At 39.2% G+C, this 20104-nt stretch overlaps 1 long non-coding RNA gene across 2 annotated transcripts in view; it reads left to right on the forward strand.

Moving 5' to 3' along the window:
- LOC109248041 (uncharacterized) overlaps nt 1-19679 on the forward strand; it is a 136339-nt gene extending 116660 nt beyond the window's left edge. The window contains exon 5 of one of the 2 annotated variants that reach the window (XR_002071921.2): nt 19332-19679. This is a non-coding gene — a long non-coding RNA (uncharacterized LOC109248041). Of the gene's footprint in view, nt 1-1673; nt 10169-19331 lie in introns of those variants that run through there. The other variant, XR_002071920.2, reaches the window with a different exon arrangement.
- The last annotated feature ends 425 nt before the right edge of the window (nt 19680-20104 follow it).

Below are 20104 nucleotides of genomic sequence, written 5' to 3' on the forward strand. Positions count from 1 at the left end.
GCACAGTGCACGAGCAGAGATGCAGTTTATGTTTACATGGATTTCCTTTCATTCTGGCTTTACTATGGGATACAGAACTGCCTATGTCACTCTCCATGCAGGTAGAATCCTTCCAGAATTGAGAAATAAGCCAGATCTTGCTATACTACTACCTTCTGAATTTTATGTCCTTGTGTTACATTCCAGAAGAACTTACACCAATTACTCTATTTAAGAAATTTATTTTACAAACATGAGATTTTTATGATGTGCTGGGTATTTTCCATTGCTTGACCCACATCCATTCTGACCCCGCCCTGGTCTGCTCCCCAGGAAACTGGCTTGTACGAACTGTATCAATGGGCTTCATTACCCTCTGGCTTCACGTTGGGCTCAGCCAAATGGACGCTGGCTGAAATGGGAAAATGGGAGAATGAGGATGGGATATTTTATTTCTTGGTCTTCCTTTCTACAGGATCACCATGGGTCAACTGCTCCTCTCTATTGAAGCCCGCAGCTTCTGTCAGGAAGCCTCTTCCTATAGCTCTCCTCTCTGAGTTCCAACAACTGTGCCCTCCTCTTGACTTTTTAGGCCAAAGGGTGGTTATAGGTCTCACTATTGCCAGATGTAGTGAACTACGCTACCCTTTGTTGATTTTCTTATCCCTTGTGCCCATGTACTTGTAAATATCCTTTTTATTAAACTCTCCCCAAATTGCCCAGTTTGAATTATACCCTTTATTCTGCTGAAATTCTGACCAAAAACAGAAAACAAACAAACAAAAAAACCCACTCCACAACAGCAAGGCCACATCCTCAACTTTATGAGAGAGAGCAGAGTCAGCATCTCAGGATCCCCAAGCCCCATCTCCTCTCAGAGTACTCCAGGGTCACAATAAGCCCGTACTCCCACAGAAGCACCCTTTCCGGGGAGGGTTTTAGAGAATGTCAGAACTCCACGTTAGAGAAAACAAAGGTTATGATGTACAGCTGGAGAGCACAGTGGTATAACTAGGGAGCAAATGTGAACAGGAAACACTAAGGTAATTTGGTTTTAAATTTTGAACATGAACCAACAAGCTTGCTATTTCTTATGTAGCTGATTATTTCGTTTTATTATTCAAGACTGATGATTCAGTTTTGCAATGTAGGAAAAAGGTAACTGGCATCATTAACACATTATATTTATTTGTCATACCACTAAAAGTTGGATTATCTCAGCAAAATTAATGTTCCTGTCAAAACACTTTTAGTCCATCTTTAGCAAGCAAGACGTTTTTAAACTAGTGCAATCGTCTAACAATCATTAGTAAATGAGACATTAATAGACCTTGTAGAAAGAAGTAGAGATCTGACACTGATTTGCAAGTTCTTTACTCCAGATAAAATCCTTCTGTGGCCAGCCTGTCACAAGCCAGTGACCAGCAAGGACTGTGGCTGGAATTACGTTTATAAATCAATAAATAAATAGCTCTCTACTCTCGAATCGAATACACTGAAATCTCCAAATCTGCTTTTTATTCGTTTTTCTTTTGACTCCTTTTACCACACATCACTGGGTATTTGAGTAAAGCAAAGAGATCAGGATACATGCGCAACAACAAAAATAAACCTCAGAGAAAAGAGACAAGTTGAAAAGCAAAAGCACTTAGTATTTTTAAAACATTCACAATGCTATTTTATTGGTGAAACAGGAAAAGAAGACAGCAAAAAAAGAAGAAAGAGCAAGCACCAGCTTTACGAAATAAATGAAGACAATGACTGCTGAATTTTTTTTCTCGCATGTGGACAATGGAATGTGAAGTCAAGAAAATATTTCTGAGGGGCACCTGGGTGGCTTAGTTGGTTAAGCATCCGACTCTTGATCATGGTCATGATCTCATAGTTATGAGCTGCTAAGACTTTGGGCTCTACACTGAGTGTGAAGCCTGCTTAACATTCTCTCTTGCTGTCCTTCTGCCCCTGCCCCTCTCTAAAAAGAAAATCTCCCAGAAAACGTACCACAAAGAGGATGGGGTGGGATGGAAAAGGCAAGAAGGGTCTAGCATGTATGGCTTACATCCATTTGGTCATATGGTCCAGTTCAAAATTCTCTACTAAGAGAGTTTCTTTTCTTTTGTTCTAGTGACTTTCACACAGACACAGAACAAAGGGAAGTAACTGTCTTTTGATTGGCAGGAAGAGTGACCTGTATCTCAAATATCCCAAGCAGCTTCTTTTCCAGCTTCTAGTTCTAGGTGGGAACTGCTAAATGCCAACATTCAGCCCTGAGGTTTCTCCAAAACCTACTATACATTAATATGTATATTAATACCTACTGTACATTCTAATTTTCCATAGTAGTCTTCCAAATACTCAAAGTTGGGGTGCCTGGGTGGCTCAGTCAGTTAAGTATGCAACTCTTGGTTTTGGCTCAGGTCATGATCTGATGGTTCATGACTTTGAGCCCCACATCGGGCTCTGCGCTGACAGTGTGGAGCCTGCTTGGGATTCCCTCTTTATCCTTCTCTCTGCCCCTCCCACTCTCTGTCCTTCTCTCAAAATACATAAATAAAAGTAAAAAAAGAACAAAAACTCGAAGACAGAGGATACTAGGCTATGATCATTTTCTTTTTGAAAGTCATAGTTTTCCATCTTTACCCACTTACCTTGGAAGAAATTGAAGAATTTCTCTAAAGACTTTGAAAGCAATACTGTGAAGGAGCAGGGGAAGTACAGGACTCTAGGGCTCAGGGGTGTTTCTATCCCTTTTTACTTTCTTGTTTGGGTACCAGCCAAGGGTTTTGAAAAGTCTTGACAAGTTCTGTAGGAAGGCAGTGTCATACAATATGCCATGTCAGATGGTATGTAAACATTTCTGTATTCCCCAGAAAAAAGGTGCTGCTTCTTCACTCATTTTTGGTGTTGTTGAATCAATACTTATTGAATGTTTACTATGCATAAACTTTTATTCTAGGCATAGGCTAATCAGGAGGGGACAAAGAGGACATAATTCCCAACCTCAGGAAACTCACAGTCCTTTCAGATGGGCACTGGATTACTCACGTTTGCTGTTACCTGTATATCTCTTTCCAGACTTCAGAACCCTCTTCTGTTGGATATTCCAAACATATCATCTTTTTTTTTTTTTTTGTCTCTTCCCCTTTCATGCTTCCATCCTCCAGTGTCCTGTCCCCTGGCCTGCATTTCCCTTCACCTGCTCACATGTACTTTTCTTCCTTAATATTTCTTCTCCGTCATTTAGGAACCCTTTGTCACTTCACAATCCCTGACATATAGTTAGTGCTGTATACAATCTCAGAGAATGAATGAGTATCTAAATGGACTAAGGTCGCATATAAATGAGTTTTGAGACTGCGGGCAGAGGTTTGCAGAGGTAAAGGAAAGAATATTTTGGTTGGAGTAAGTTTGGAAGGTCTCATCACACACACACACACACACACACACACACACTTTTGAAAAACTCAAGTAACATTACATCTTCCTATGATCCTTGAGACATAAAACCCTTTGCCTCAGTAGGCATTCAACAAATATCTGACTGTTTGATGCCCTAGAGTTCACATGACTGTTACAAAAGCATTGACTGACTGAATTTACGTAGATTGAGTATTCATTCAAAAACAAAAATTTTTTTTAAGTTTTTTTTAATGTTTATTTATTTCTGAGAAAGAGAGACACAGAGTGCAAGCAGGGGAGGAGCAGAGAGAGAGGGAGACACAGAATCCAAAGCAGGATCCACGCTCTGAGCTGTGAGCATGGAGCCCAATGCGAGGCTCGAACTCATGAACCGTGAGAACATGACCCGAGCCGAAGTTGGATTTTTAACTGAGTGAGCCACCCAGGCTTATTTCAAAAATGTTTTGAGATGGATTTTTAATACACTTTGTATTAGCTTTGAAATCCAAGTGGCCACTGCAGCTTTGTGGCTTTTAAATCAAGCCTTATTTGTTACTCCTCATGAAGTGATTTTATAGGTTGTTGACTATTTTATGGGACATTCTTGCTATCTGTTATTCTCTGAATTGCATGCTGATCCCTGCTGGAGAAGGGTAACAGTGCTGTAAGTATATTTTATCCTCTTGTTGTGTACTTTTATTGTAGACAGGCCTAAGAAAATCAGATGATGTTAATACATCTATACACTGAACAATTCCTGGGGCCAGTGGAAATGCCCAGGTTTCTTGGGATGAAAACAGAGATCACAGCTTTCTCTGACAACTCTATCTATCTATCTATCTATCTCTGCCTCAGAGGGTCCACCTCATTAACTGCACCGTCTCCCCTAGATTTCTTCCTGATGTGCAGCTTGAAAATCTCCCACACCTCTATGATGCAGTCTTTATACTTGTCTCCTGAGCTCTGCAGGACATAAGCAGGTCATTCCAGCTCATAATACTCGTGACAGATTCAAACTTTCTAAATAACTCTTCCATGAATCTAAGGGGAATGGAGAACTTACAGAAGGATAACAAGCATCTCAATGTACAGACTCCTGATCCTGATACTACAAGTCTAGCCAGAGATCAACTTCTTTGACCATATTAACTCAGGACCTGATCTTCCTCCTTCCCACTCTCCAGGTTTGGAATGCTAGAAACCATACATTCAGCAATCTAGAAGGTTAAGGTTAAGGTTAAAGGGTAGCTTCTGACAGGCACCTCTATGAAACCTGCTGGAATTCTCCATCCTCCCCAAAGCGACTGCAGCCAACAAGCCATTCCCTGTGACTTGGTACTCTCATTTATTCATTTGTTCAGTCCACAAATAATTTTTCTTTGTTTTGAACAACTGTCAAATACATCATGATCATGGCCCTGGAGGATTTCACAGTCCAGTCGGGGGCTTCTCTGCATCCTATGTCTTACAGAAAGAAAATTTCTCCCCTAACTTTCTCTAGGATTCTTTCTCTGAGTTTCAAGTCAGTTTTCACACATTCTTGAGTTGTCTCTGGCTCTGGACACTTGGGTTCTAGAAGTCCTGCCATCATCCTCAATTCCATTCCCTCTCTCATTGTCTCTTGCCAACTATTAAGCCTAATGGTTTTTTGAAAAATCTTTTTGTTGTAAAACAATTATAGATTCACAGGAAGTTGCAAAGACAGTACAGAGAAGTTCCACATACACTCACTCCGTTTCCCACAGTGGTTACAGCTAATGTAATTCTAGTACAGTAGCAAAACCAGGAAATTGATGTTGATACAATGTGTGTGCATGGTCTCTGTCATTTTAGCACGCGTGTGCATTCATGTAGCCACCGCTGCAATCAAGATACAGAACTCTTCCATTGCCACAAAGACCCTCCTTCACTCTACGCCTTTGTAGGTACACCTGCTCCCCTTCCTCCCCCATCCCTAGCTTCTGACAACCATGAATCTTTTCGCTATAATGCTGTCACGTAAAGAATATTATACAAATGAGATCATACAGCATCTGACCTTTTGAAGTTTCTTTTTTTTTCACTAGGCGTAATGCTCTTGATATCCATCTAAGTTGTTGCAAGTCTCAATAGTTCATTTCTTTTTATTGGTGAGTAGTATTCCATAGTATGGATTGTACCACTTATTGTGTGTGATTCACCCATTGTGGGACATTTGGGTTGTGTTTGATTTTTGGCTACTACAGATAAAGTTGCTCTGAACATACACAGGTTCCCAGTTCTTTTCTTTCAGCACCTGAAAAAGACTATTCAATTTCCTTCTTGTTTCCATGGCTTAGACAAACTTGCAGGCATACAAATGGTTTCTCCCCTATAAGCAAGGTATACTTTTTCTGTCTACTCTCAAGATTGTTGTTTCTTTGTTTTAGTTTTCAGAAGCTTAATTATGCCATGTCTTGGCATGGATTTCTTTGGGCTTCTCCTGTTTGGGGTTTGCTCAGTTTCTTGACTCTGTAGGTTTGTGTTTCTTGCCAAACATAGGACATTTCCAGCCACTGTTTCTTCTAGTTCTTTTCAGCCCCACCCTCTTCCTCCTCTCCTAGGATTCTCGTGAAATAAATGTTACAGTTTCTGTTATAGTCCCACATGTCCCCGGAACTTTATGACTTTTTTTAGTCTGTTTTTCTTTTGATTCTCTTTAGGGAATTTCTATTGTTCTGTCTTCCAGTTTACTGATTCTTCCTCCTTCCTGTTAAAAATCAAGCTCTAGGGGTGCCTAGGTGGCTCAGTCGGCTAAGCGTCCAACTTCGGCTCAGGTGACGATCTCGAAGTTTGTGGGTTTGAGCCCCGTGTCGGGCTCTGTGCTGACAGCTCAGAGCCTGGAGCCTGCTTCAGATCCTGTGTCTCTCCATCTCTCAGCCCCTCCCCTGCTCATGCTCTGTGTCTCTCTGTCTCTCAATAATAAATAAACGTTAAAAAATTTTTTTAAAAAAATCAAGCTTTAATTTCAGCATCAGGGATACCAAACAAAATAAGATTTAATGCTTGCCTTCCAGAAGTTGACCATAGAAGAAGGGAGGGAGGTACTTACATTGTGTTACAATTGTCAATGGGCTTATGTGGTTACTGTCATGTGCACAGAATGCCACGGGAGTGAGCATAAAGGCATCTACTTTAACTTCAAGGGAAGGAAAGGTGCATCTCAGGGTGTGGAGATGATTCTCTGAAGAAACTTACTAACAGTGGGTAAGCACTAGCTACCAAAGGGGCTCGTGGGCTTTTGTCTATAGAAGAAAAAGGAAGAGGAGTTTCAGATAGAACAGCCCATCCAAAGGTAAAGAGATGTGAGGCACTATAGCAGAATAAATATTCTAAAACAATGAAAACTACGTCTTAAACAAGTGCTTCCTACATTTTAGCATGCAGGTGGTTCTCCTAGAATATTTGCTAAAATAAAGATAACTGGTCCTCTCTCTCCCCCCAAGATTGCCATCTAGAAGATGTGATTAAGGGCCCTAGAGACTGGAACAAGTTCCCAAGTGATACTGATGTTGATGGTCTGAATACCGTTCATTTGAGTCAGTCTTGGTAGGAAGGACTTAGATCACCATGAAATGCCATCCAATAACTGGGTGTCAATCACATCTCCAGGGGATACTCCCATAGATTAAATGCACACTTCAAGTTACCACATCATACATCTCCATGTTTTCAGTTTAATAAAATGCAATTTGAGTAACACACAATACAGAAACTCTGACGAAAGCTGAAGGGTCACTGTATAAAGCAATGGGAAAGGAACTTATTGAACAAATGAATGTGTTAAGGAAGATTAGATGAGAAATTATTCATTTACTTATTAAGGGAATGGATTGCTTTTTGGTGGGGACTCATTAAAAAAGCATGTACATACACGAATTATAAATCATTTGGATTTGCTCATTAAAGGAGACCTTACACCAGATGATACTTGATTAGTCTATTTTTGCTTCTATGTGAACTTGAAAGGACCATTCACCCCAAGGTAGACAGGAAGCATGAAGCTTGACCACCACACAAACACCGCCAATATCCTCTCAATTGGGGAGGGGGACTGAGTCAAAGTCCTTGAACTAACTACTGTTTCTTCACCTGGTTAATTATTGTTAAGGATATTTTCAAAGAGATCCACAAAACCATTTTTGTAATTTGGTGTGTTGTTTAAGAATTCATGGCCTCCTGATGTTTCCCTGCAGTCTGAAGATTTTTCTCTCAGCTGATGTTGTCAGGTGAATGTTGTGAAAATATGTTTAGGGCACTGTAAATGATGTCCCAGTGGGAAAACACAGCCTGAACTGATGAGTACAAAGGGCTGTTAATGAGATAAACTGTTAACTGGGATCTTTATGGGACATACGCAAGCTGGGCACTTTGAAGCCCAAATTGTGTGTATCTTTTGAAGCTGTTTTGATTTTCAAAGGCAGAATTTAGCATGTAGAAGTATTAAAGATGATATACTCCTTAAACCATTCTTCCTTCAGTACTACTGGATACTATGTGACTCTGGTGAGCCTTGGAAGACATAACTTCTATTTAAAAGCCAAGCTCATGAGGAAAGGAAGGGATTCTTCACAGACTTTCTACATTATACTGACAAGGCCAATGCTATACACACACAGGACATGACCGAGTGGCATTTGATAGATGAACAAGTGTTAACTGATTGAATGAAACAAGCCCCAAAATACAATTTCATGCCATTGTAACTGTCTACATGTGCATGGCCTGATCATCCTACACATTACGATGTAATTTATAAAGTAAAACATAAGCATCCAATTTATAATCATCAATCATTAAGAGAAAATACAGATTACAGGAGCAATATAAAAGTTTATGAATTATGTCCAAATTTAGCGTTGCTTTTCTGTTTTCCATGAACCATGAAATCATGTTTAATCTGTTAATCAGTTTTACCTTTCCACTCTTGTGTGAAGCCACACGTTTTCTTCAGAAGGAACTATCTTTTAATGCTGTCTAATTTTGCTGATACATTTCAAAGCATTAACTAGATATACTCTTGTTTATAGCGTATACTGTTTAAAGCGAGCAAAAATAATGATTATGCTAATACTAGTACTTATTAACAGTTGGAGCTAGACTATAAGGAGCCTGATTGGTGGTAATGACCTAAAACTCCCAGATTAAAAATAATGCTTTCATTATGAAATATACTGAAAATTGCTATGACTCTAAGTGAAGATCCCAGCATGATCGAGCCTGTGCTTGGTTTTCTTCAACCACTCCCATGAGACCTGATAAGAACTCAAGAAGCTGCAAAGTGTGCAGTCTGCATATTCTTTACTGACCCTGAAAAGGATTTGCCTGAGAGATGAACAAAAAGCAAACAGAAGGGCTGAGACCTGCATCAAGGAGATCCTGGCCCAATCCAGAGAACATCATGCTTGAGGTTTTGCTTTCCAAACTGTTTACTTGGGTATCACAAAGAGGTGATTGGTCTGCTGTTTTATTTCATGCATATGAAGCAATGTATCTATTTTCCTTGAATGGACTGGGTATTTAAAAAGAAATTTCAGTTGGGATTTCGTTCTCATTCACAGACCTGGGGGACAAAGCAATCTGTTGTAGAAGTCTGTATCATCACTTCCATTGAAAAAGGGATCTGGGTTTCTCAGTTATAAAAGGGTCACATACAGTAAAACGTTGGTTTGTGAGCATAATTCATTCCAGAAACATGCTTGTAATCCAAAGCAAATTTCAAGAATCATTCGCTCAGTTGTGATCATGTGATGTTTGGCACCATCTATTACTCGGATTGCAAGACATCGCTGGTTTATCAAGTTAAAATTTATTAGAAATGTTTGCTCATCTTGCGGAATACTTGCAGAACAAATTACTCGCAACCCAAGGTTTTACTATACTTGGGAGAATGCCTTTACCACCATCAACTGAAATAGGTTTAGAATGAGTTGAAATGTGACTTTAAAAAAAACTTGCTTCTAATAAAACTCAAACAAATAAAGAGGACCTATGTTCCTGAGTTATATCATTAAAAAACAATGCAGATGATGTAGAGCAATAGAATTCTCATATATTGCTGATGGAAATGAACATTTGGTACAGTCACTTTGGAGAACTGTTTAGTAGTATCTACTAAAGCAAAATATACACATACCCTCTGACACAGCAGTTCTGGTCCAACCCCCCCAAATGTGTGCTTATATCTACAAAAGATATGTACAAGAATATGTATAGAGCAGTATTCGAAACAGTAAAAAACTGAAAACCAAGCCGACTGTCCATCAGCAGTAGATTGGATAAGTAATTTGGGCTATGTTCATCCAATGGAGCATAACACAGCAACAAAAAAAATAAATTACAGCTACACACAACAATATAAATATTGTGGAGTAAAAGTATCCACACACAAAAGAGTAAATAAGGTATGATTCCATTTATATAAAATTCCAAAAGAGGCAAGATTAATCTACATCACAAGAAGTCAGGAAAGCAGTTGCCTTTGGGCAAGGTTTTTGACAGAGAGAGAACAGGAGGGAGTCTAATGAAACATTGTAAATGTGTTATATCTTAGCGTGGGTAAAAAAATTCATCAAGTTGTATACACTTAAGATCTGTGTACTTTACAATTTGTAAATTATACCTAGTTTTAAAAAATTAATTTAAAAAACAGTGTGCTTGGACGTTGGCAAGACATGTCTTCAGCCAGTTAATATATAATACTATAGCCCTAATTTTTATAAGGGGTTAAAAAGAAGAAATATATCGTTTAATAAAGGACATTAAGTAACATACTAAACAATGTATTTGATTATGTTTTTGCAAAAGACCAAAATGTTATTTACTTAATTACCAACATGCAGTATCATCCTTTCACTTACTTTTTAAGGCAAAATTTTCGCTTAGTATTCATTCATTCATTCATTCATGCAATAAATACTAACTTATTATTTTCCAAGAATTTATTTCCTCAGAAAACGTATTTTTCTTTTTTACTTAGCTATAAGGAAACAAAATAAATCCAAGTAGTGTTTAAATCTTTTAAGTATTTTATACTAGGTGTCTGTTAATGAATTTCCATTCTTTTCTTATGTTCTATTGTCAGCCTTTATAGCTTTTAGCTTGAACAGAAAATACAGAAGATAAACATATTCAAATCTCTCTCTCTCTCATGCATAGAAGCAAACACATACATGGAAATAATAAAGAAATGTGAAAAAATTCCACCATAAAAACAGTTTAGATATATTTATGTCGTATGAGTTTGTCTTCAGACTCTCAATGCAAATTTTTCTTAAAGACCTAAGGGACAGATTTTGCTTTTTTACATAAGCACCATGGACCAAGTTCCCTGCTTAATAATTTTGTCATTTATCTCACTGGGCAGATGCCTGTCCTTGATTTCCAGTGGTCTGTGTCAATTTCTATGAAATGTCAAAGCTGGATAATAGCAAAGATGTTGGGAGTCAAACTTGCCATCATTTGCTAGTTGGACTCCCAGCACATTTAATATTTACTGAATGCCCATAAGGAGGCATGAAATTGTATTAGAACTTATGTCTTATACCAAATTCTAATTTTGGCTCTTTTTGGTATATAATTCAGGTTGACATGTCAATGAAATATTGAAAGAGGTAATAATATTCATGACTTTTGGGGGAAGTTTCTAGCTGGGAAGGAGGCTAGATCTCTGGTTTGAGAGAGACAGAATAAAATACAAATAATAAATAAAAAACAAAATAAAATATATGGCTATAAATATAAATAACCACAGTCAAATAATAAATAATAAATAATTTATGCTATTTACTTAAATTTTATAGTATTATTAAAAAGTCCTTTATTGAACACCTGCTATGTTCCTGGGATTTAATGAGATGGGTCACAAGTCACCTGGTCTATGGAGCAAAAAAATCAGACAGGAGAGAGAATTATTAAATTGAGTCAGAGAGTATGAGGGCAGGGGAGAGTTTGGTGTTAATCTTGTGAGTCACATTCCTAAACTTTCAACTTCTAATCTTTTTATTCTTTTCACACCCAGCAGTGCCAGATTAAAACAGATAATTATAATTAGATTCTACTATCATTCTAATGACTCCTCCATCTGCTTTGCCAACTTAATTTTCTCTGGCCTTGAAATGAAGCTTTTAACAGGGACATGGGAAGAAGGAGCAAATTTGTGGAAAGAAACTATTCTATTTAAAATATATTGAGTTTGAGGTAAGCATCGAGGGAAAATCGGGTGAAGGTCAAGTGAAATGGGAACACAGATGTAGCAATCAATCAATATTAGACGAACGGTCATGATGCCAGTAAGAAAGGCAGAGTGTAAGGACCTCCACAAAGCCAATCCCCCTCCCTCAATAAAAGTAGTGGGATTTCTGGCAAAAATGTCAAGGGGCGCCTGCACGGCTCAGTCGGTTAAGCATCTGACTCTTGATTTCAGATCAGATCATGATCTGCACTGACAGCGTGGAGCTGCTTGGGATTCTCTCTCTCTGCCCCTCCCCTGCTCACACTCGCTCTCTCTCTCTCTCTCTCTCTCAATAAATAAGTAAAATTAAAAAGTCAAAATCAATGTTTTCAGAACTCTGGAAATTAACCAAAGGCTTGCAACTATCTGAAGAACATTTAATTTCACTGTTCACATTCCAGCAGCCACACAATCATAAGGAAAACCAACAGCCTCGCATACACTGGACAGGGTAGATTGTGTTAGGAACCCCTTCAAAACACCATTTTCAGAGAATTGTCATTAGTTGATCTGTCTGGCAGATACATAGAAATCCCCATTCTCAGAGCTTGTCTTTATTTGGCTTGACTCAGACTTCACTAAGTGCAAACAGCCTTTTCCCTGGAGGCCTTTGTGAAAATAATCAGCAGCAATTGTTGAACAATGAGGCTGCCGAGGTAGTGATGACAATTGGAGCAAACAAGAAGCTAGCCAAAAAAACAAAAAAAAGAAAAGTTAGAGAATAAGATGGTCATAGGGAACTTCGAAAAGCTCCAGCACTTTCCCTGAGAATCCATAAGGCCATGCACATGCACGGGGCATATAATCCCAAGGGTGTGCTCATGTCCAGGAAAGATCTGCGAAGGCTACAAACGCTCACCTTTAGCAGGCATTGAAGTTCTGTACAAGCAGAAAGTGAAAGCTGTGATAACATCATAAGACACCTGGCTAAGTGTTGAAGGCACAGCTCAAAACACATACAGAGTTCGTCTGCAAAGACCAGGAGAATTATTGGCTCCAGGCATTTAAGGAAATTTCAGTCTAATCATTAGCTGAATATTAAGCCCACAGAACAGAAACTTCTATGGCCACACATGACAAAGAAGACAGACTTTACAGAATTGGTTTATAAAAAGGACTAAGCAAACAATAACAACTACAACAAGTAGCGACAACAATAACAATCCCTGGGGAGAGGGAAGAATCTGATTTCCAGTTACCACAGTCTATTACTTCCAGTTTTCAACAAATAATTATGTGACGTGAGAAGAAACAAGGAAATATGGTTCATACACGGAAAAGAAACAGTCAATGGAAACTGTCCTTGAGGAAGCTCAGACATTGGACCTACTCCCCTAATTTTCAATCAGCTACATTGAACATATTGAAAGGACCAAAGAAGACCATGAGAAATGAACTAAAGGAAAGTATGGGAATGATGTCCCACCAAAAAGAGAATATTAACGAAGAGATAGAGTTTATTTTAAAAAAAAGAACCAAATAGGGGTGCCTGGGTGGCTCAGCCGGTTAAGCGTCTGATTTTGGCTCAGGTCATGATCTCATGGTCCATGGGTTTGAGCCCTGCGTGGGGCTCTGTGCTGACAGCTCAGAGCCTGGAGCCTGCTTCGGGTTCTGTGTCTCCCTCTCTCTCTGCCCCTCCCATGCTTCTGCTCTGTCTCTCTCTGTCTCTCAAAAATAAAAATAAATGTTTAAAAAAATTTAATAAAAAGAACCAAATAGAAAACTTAGAGTTGAAAAGCACAATACTGAAAATGAAAAATGTCATAGAGGAGCTCAACCTCAGGTCTGAGCTGGTATCAGAGAAAAACAGCACACTTGCATAAAGGCCATTTGAGTTTCTCAAGTCTGAGGAACAGAAAGAAAAATATAATTTAAGAACACTGAACAGGGGCACCTGGGTGGCTCAGTCAGTTGAGTGTCTGACTTCAGCTCATGTCATGATCTCACAGTTTGTGGGTTTGAACCCCACATCGCACTTGGCACTGACCTGCTTCAGACTCTCTGTCTTCCTCTCTCCCTGCCCCTTCCCCTCTTGTTCTCCTTCTCAAAAATAAATAAACATGAAAACAAACAAACAAACAAAAACACTGAACAGAGCCTTAGAGAGGTGTGGGACACCATCATACACATCAACATACAGATACTGGAAGTCTCAAAATAAGAGGAGACAGGAAACAGAATGAAAGACTATTTGAAGAAATGATGGCTGAAAACTTCACGAATTTCATGCAAAAGGTTAAAATACACATCCAACATGCTCAATGAAATCCAAGTAGCATAAATTCAAAGGTATCCACACCTCCACACACCATAAGCAAACTGTCAAAGGTCAAAGGCAAAGAGAGAATCTTGAAAGCAGCAAGAGAAAAGTCAATCATCACACACAAAGAGCCTCAATAAGATTAACAACTGCTTTCTATCATAAAAACAAGGAGGCCTGAAAACAGAGAGAGGACATATTAAGTTGCTGGGCTGGGGGGGAAGATGGGTCAACCCAAAATTCTGTATTTGGCAAAACTATCAGAGAGACAAAGGGTATCAAAATGGAAAAGCTTAAGACTGTGAAGCCAGGGGGCACCTGGGTGGCTCAGTCTGTGAAGCCTCTGACTCTTGACTTCGGCTCAGGTCGTGATCTCATGGTTCGTGGGTTCAAGCCCCGCATCAGGCTCTGTGCTGATGTCTGGGAGATGCTTGGGATTCTGTCTCTCCTTCTCTCTGCCCTCACCTGCTTGTGCTTTCTCTATCTCAAAATAAATAAATAAACTTAAAAAAAAAACTGTGAAGCCAGGCTGTAGAATTATCATGAAAATGGATGGTAAAGTCACCAGGAATAATTACAAAGATGGGGATGGAGAGGGAACGCTGAGCCAGGTGCTGGAAAGACCAAGTAAAGTAAGAAAATATTCCGGAGGTTCAGAGATGCTACGTGCTCTTCCCAAGTTTTCCCTAGAAAGAAATTGACGAGGTAGCTGAACAAGGAAGTCACCTCCTTCCGACTCCAAAGCCCATGTTTTCGTCATTACACAGTGACGTGTACTTAAAGTATGTTAATGTTTTAATTCTGAAGGAGGTTACACAGATTGTTTTTTGTTCCATTTTGAAGGTGCTTTGTGACTAAATAACATAGCTAGGCAGTCAATGAGTGTGATGACGTAGTGTTCTCTTCCTAGGATGAAATTGTACAATGCAGTCACTCTTTACAGATAAATGCAGGAGAATCGCACTAATAAACAAGACTGAAGATTATTTTCCATCTTCTTCGGTTTCTTCTTATGTATAAATGCTTTTTGAGTGTACTTATTTTGTGTGCCAGAAAAAATCGTCAGAGATAATGTAGACATGCAAAGAATTTAGAGGAAACACGAATGGCCAATAAATATAGGAAAAGATGCTCAGTCTGACCAGTAATCATGGAAACATGGATTAAAACGACAATGAGAGAGCATCTTTTACCCACCAGACTAACCATAATTAAAAAGTATAACATTCAATCACCAGTATACAGGAGGAGGATGGGTAAACAGATAATCCTATACTGGGCTTGTGGGAATGTAACCTGGAACACAGCCACTTGGGACACCAGTATGACTGTAAAATGAGAAAGGTGTTAACCCTATAACTCAGCATTTCCCATTCTGGGTACACACCCTACAGAAACATCTGTACATGCACACAGGAGGACACACAAATAGATGTGTATCACACCCTTGTTGGAAGCAGCAAAAAGTTTAGGAATGGCCCAAATGTCAACTAATAAAAAAATGGATGCAATAATTGCATCTTCATGCAATGCATTGCTATCTACATAAAAGAAAGGGACCCCGGTATGTGAATCAATAAGAAGAGGTCTAAAACACTTAATATTAAATTTATTATCTATTTGAGAGACAGAGAGGGAGAGAGCAAGCAGGGGAGAGGGACAGAGGAAAAGAGAGAATCTTAAGCAGGTGCCACATGCAGCACGGAGCCTGATGCAGGGCTCGAGCCCACGACCCTGCTATCATGACGTGAACTGAAATCAAGAGTAGGTTGCTCAACTGACTGAGCCACCCAGGTGCCCCAATATGATATTTATTATATATTTACTATTATGTTTATAATGTTATTATATTTATTAAATATAAATTTAAAAAAACCAGCTGCAGAATGAAATATATAGAATGACTCTTTATATAATGTTTTCAAAATCCCTAGAAATACTACATCTTGTTTCTGGATTTCTATTGATGTATGTTAAGGTACTCAAATGGATGAATATCAACTTATCATAGTGGCTGTCTCTAGGAAATGGAGAAAACAACAGGTTTGGAGATAAGATCAAAGGGGAATTTTACATCTTACTATTTTTTTTTCTAAAAATAAAAGATGCACATAAAACGTGTTTAAAAAATACACACACATACAAAGGCCAGAAAGAAATATAGAAATTATGAACAGTTTTAAAATTGGGGACATGATAATATGGGTGTTTGTTATATATCATTCTTTTGAAAAGTATGAATTTCTTTTTTTTTAATGTTTTCATTTTATTAATTTTTCTTTTTTTTTTTTTTTTTTTTGAGAGAGAGAGAGACAGAGCATGAGAGGGGGAGGGGCAGAGAGAGAGGGAGACACAGAATCCAAAGCAGGCTCCAGGCTGTTAGCACAGAGCCCGACACGGGGCTTGAACCCACAAACCATGAGATCATGACCTGAGCCGAAGTTGGACACTTAACCGACTGAGCCACCCAGGAGCCCCATCAAATACACTCTTAACACAAATTTGAGTCAATTAGTTAGTCCTGCGCCACTCTGGTCAAAGGCAGTCATGTCAGCAAACATATACAGTATATAACCCTGTTGCCCTTGCCTCTCAGAGATGCCCGACTTTCAAACAGCATCGAAAACAACAACAAACCCTTACATTGTTTTTAATCAAAAAGTTTAAAATGATGCCAACAGGATACCAGCTGCATAAACACCAATGTTTGTTTACACCCTCATCTCATTTTCATTGGGGTAGAAAATTGAGAAGGGCTCAAAGCAACTTCGGTCATGGCCTCTGCCTACGGGGGAAAGGCAGAGAGAGAGGGAGACACAGAATCTGAAGCAGGCTCCAGGCTCTGAGCCATCAGCATAGAGCCCGACATGGACCCGTGAGATCATGACCTGAGCTGAAGTCAGACGCTTAACCGACTGAACCACCCAGGTGCCCCAAATGTATGACTTTCTAAAGAAAACTCAAGTCACCTAGCATTATTCTGGAAACATAGTTATTCTATCTGTCTCAAGGGAAGAGAATACTAAGGCTTTGTTAGAAGTGGTCAAGTAGGAAGAATACACACTGAATGTTCATGTTCTGTGGCTGGTTCAGACCTGTCCAGGCTGTTGTGTATACTCTCAAGGTAGCTATGTGTACTTCCTTTTTCTGTGGAAATCCCAAAGGGATCTTTAGAGAGTGATTTCATCACAAACTTAGATATTTTTAAAAGTCACCATTAAGGAGTAGAATATGAAAGAGCTAGCTGCTCCGATAAAGACCACACAAAAGAAATTCTCCCTTGAGAGAAGAAAAGCACAGAGGATAATAGAAAGAATATTTAGGTTACTTCTACTTCGCACAATCCTACTTCCAGCTGGGCAGTTTCTTCTAACACACGCTGTTCTTGTCACCGTTCTTGGAATAACTCTTGGGTCTCAGTCTGACGCTCTGTCTGTGACTATAAACAACTCTTCCTCTATAGTTAGCACAGCCACAGAATAATGACACTGCATTAGAGACATGAATCACAGCATAAATACTTTTTTATTATGATAAAATAAATCACTGGTTGTCTGTTTCTACAGGCATAGGCAGAAAATGCATTGGGTTTTCCATTTTCTTATTATGCACTGGAACTGAGACCATCATTTGTTGAATAATATGCATTTAAAAATGTCTCAGTGCCTGTAATGAAAGAGATAATATGTAATTTTGCAGATCCTTGGGCCAAGCATGGGTGACGCTTTCCTACAGAATAAAAGAAATAGTCTTAACATCTCTAACATGATAGATGAAGAGGTATGGTAGAAGATAGAGAAAGAACAATGGAAGGGAAGGGGGGAAATGAAGCGAAAGTCACCATAGTCTTTGCAAATATATCACCCTATGTTGAAATTAAAGCAGCAAAGGCGGGGGGCATAATCTATAGCATTTCTTTAGTTGGTTGCTGAGTTGGTGGGTTACACAATCCTGCACTCAATAGAAGAGTTTTGTGCCAATCAAGATAAACCAGGGTACACCACAGTAATAAACAACCTTCCAGCCCCAGTAGCCTAAAGGTCGATTTCTCATTTTTGTGACAATTCTAGAAGGATGGCTTGGGGCTATGCTGTTACCATCAGCCTCACTTTGAGTCTCAGGCTGATGGAGCTGCCACTAATGTAGAATATTGCCAGTCACCAGGGCAGAAGGGAAAAAAAGAGCCTCACATGGGTTCCTAAAGCTTCTGCCAAAGGTGATTCACATCATTTCTCCTAGACACTGGTCAAGACAAGCCTGACAGCACAATGGGAAGGTGTTCGGCTCCCATATTCCCAGCCTGCTGTACCATGCTTCGGTGGATTTCATACTTACTAAGAAATCCGGTTTCCAGGGGAGCATCTTCCCATCAGGAGAGACAAAATGTGGGCTTACAATGAGAAGCAATCAAGTGGTTTTGTTAGCGATAATGCCTCTTCTCAGGGCTATGGAAGACTCATAGCTGATTCTATCCATGTATAGGAACAAGGGTATTGTTAGAAAAGGCATCGCTTTGGAAGAAAATACCTGAGAAACTCTGAGGCAGGTGGAAAAAACTAAAAGACTCCATCCATCCAAGACTTAGCCAGAGTCCCCCAAACCTACTCCGCACCCTTCCCACCTCCAAGGGAAATATGTAATTATAGCCTGAAATTCTCTCTTAAAATATGAAGGACCTGAGTTACAGAACTGAAGTAAATAACGTAATTAGGGAACGCAGCACATGAACAAAGGTGAGTCCACACTCTTGGAATTTCAATCCAGCCTGCATTCCCTCACCTATCACTTTCTACCACCTCAGAGGATGTTTGTGTTTAAAGTCATCAACTTCATTCTGTCTTGTTTAGGAAGAGCACGTATATTTCTTCCTTCTGGATGCTTTGACATCTCAGCGCCCACCTCTCCCAACTTGCAGGAGAGGTCCTTCATCAGTTCCTCTTTACCCAAACATCTTCCATCTCTCTTTGTTGGACATTATTTGTCCTTTATTGAACAAACACTCAGATATTGAGAATGAATGGTCCAGATCTGGATCACATGTAAATTGATATGTATATATAGATATATAGATATATAGATATATAGATATAAATTGATATATATATTGATATATATATATCTGCAATTTATCCAGATGTATGTATATATATACATATATACATATATGTATATATATACATACAGATATATATATATATCTCCAGAATCTACTCCCTCTCACCATAACTACCACTACACTGTGATCCAAATTGACACTGTAATAGGCAGAATAATTACCCTCTCTCCAATGATATCCACACCCTAAGCCCTGGAACCTATGAATATGTTATCTTGCATGGCAAAAGGGATTTTACAGATGTGATTAAGAGTGTGAACCTTGAGATGGGGAGATTACTTGGATTGTCTGAGTTGGTTCAATCTAATCACATGCATCTTTCCTAGGTGGGTCAGAGAAAGATGTGACAGTGGAAGAGGAGTTAGAGAGATGGCAGCATGAGAAACATCCAACACGCTGTGGCTGGTTCTGAGATGTAAGGGGCTATGTGAAAAGACTGGAGAGAGGCCTTTACAAGCTGGGATAGCCCTGAACTTACAGTCAGCAAGAAAACAGGGACCTCAATCCTACAACCACAGGAGCTGAATTCCATCAACAACCCAAAATGAGCAGGAAATAAATTCACCCACTAGAACTTCCAGAGAGGAACTGAGCCAGCCAACATCTTGATTTTTGTCCTGTGATACCTGTACCTGACTACTGACCTAGAACCTGTAAGATAATAAATCTGGATAGCTTTAAGACACTAAGTCTGTGATAATTTGTTATAGTAACAAAAAGAAACTAATACAGCCATAATCTCTTGTTTAGATTATTGCAAAAGCCTTTTCAAGTTAACTGATCTATCTGTTTCCATCCTTATCCCCCTGTAGTGTATTCTCAACACAGAGGTCAGAATGGTCTTTTTAAAACATGTCAGACTGGGTGCCTGAGTGGCTCAATCAGTTGAGTGTCCGACTTCGGCTCAGGTAATGATCTCGAGATTCATGAGTTTGAAGCCTCACATCTAACTGTCGGTACGGAGCCTGCTTGGGATTCTCTGTCTCTCTCTCTCTCTCTCCCTCTCTCTCTCTCTCTGCCCCTCTCCCACTTGTGTGTGTGTTTTTTTTTCTCTCTCAAAATAAATACATAAAATTAAAAAAAAAAACATGTAAGACTA

This window comes from Panthera pardus, unplaced genomic scaffold (assembly GCF_024362965.1).
Source record: "Panthera pardus isolate Hobbes unplaced genomic scaffold, ASM2436296v1 HiC_scaffold_27, whole genome shotgun sequence".
NCBI classification, from domain to species: domain Eukaryota; kingdom Metazoa; phylum Chordata; class Mammalia; order Carnivora; family Felidae; genus Panthera; species Panthera pardus.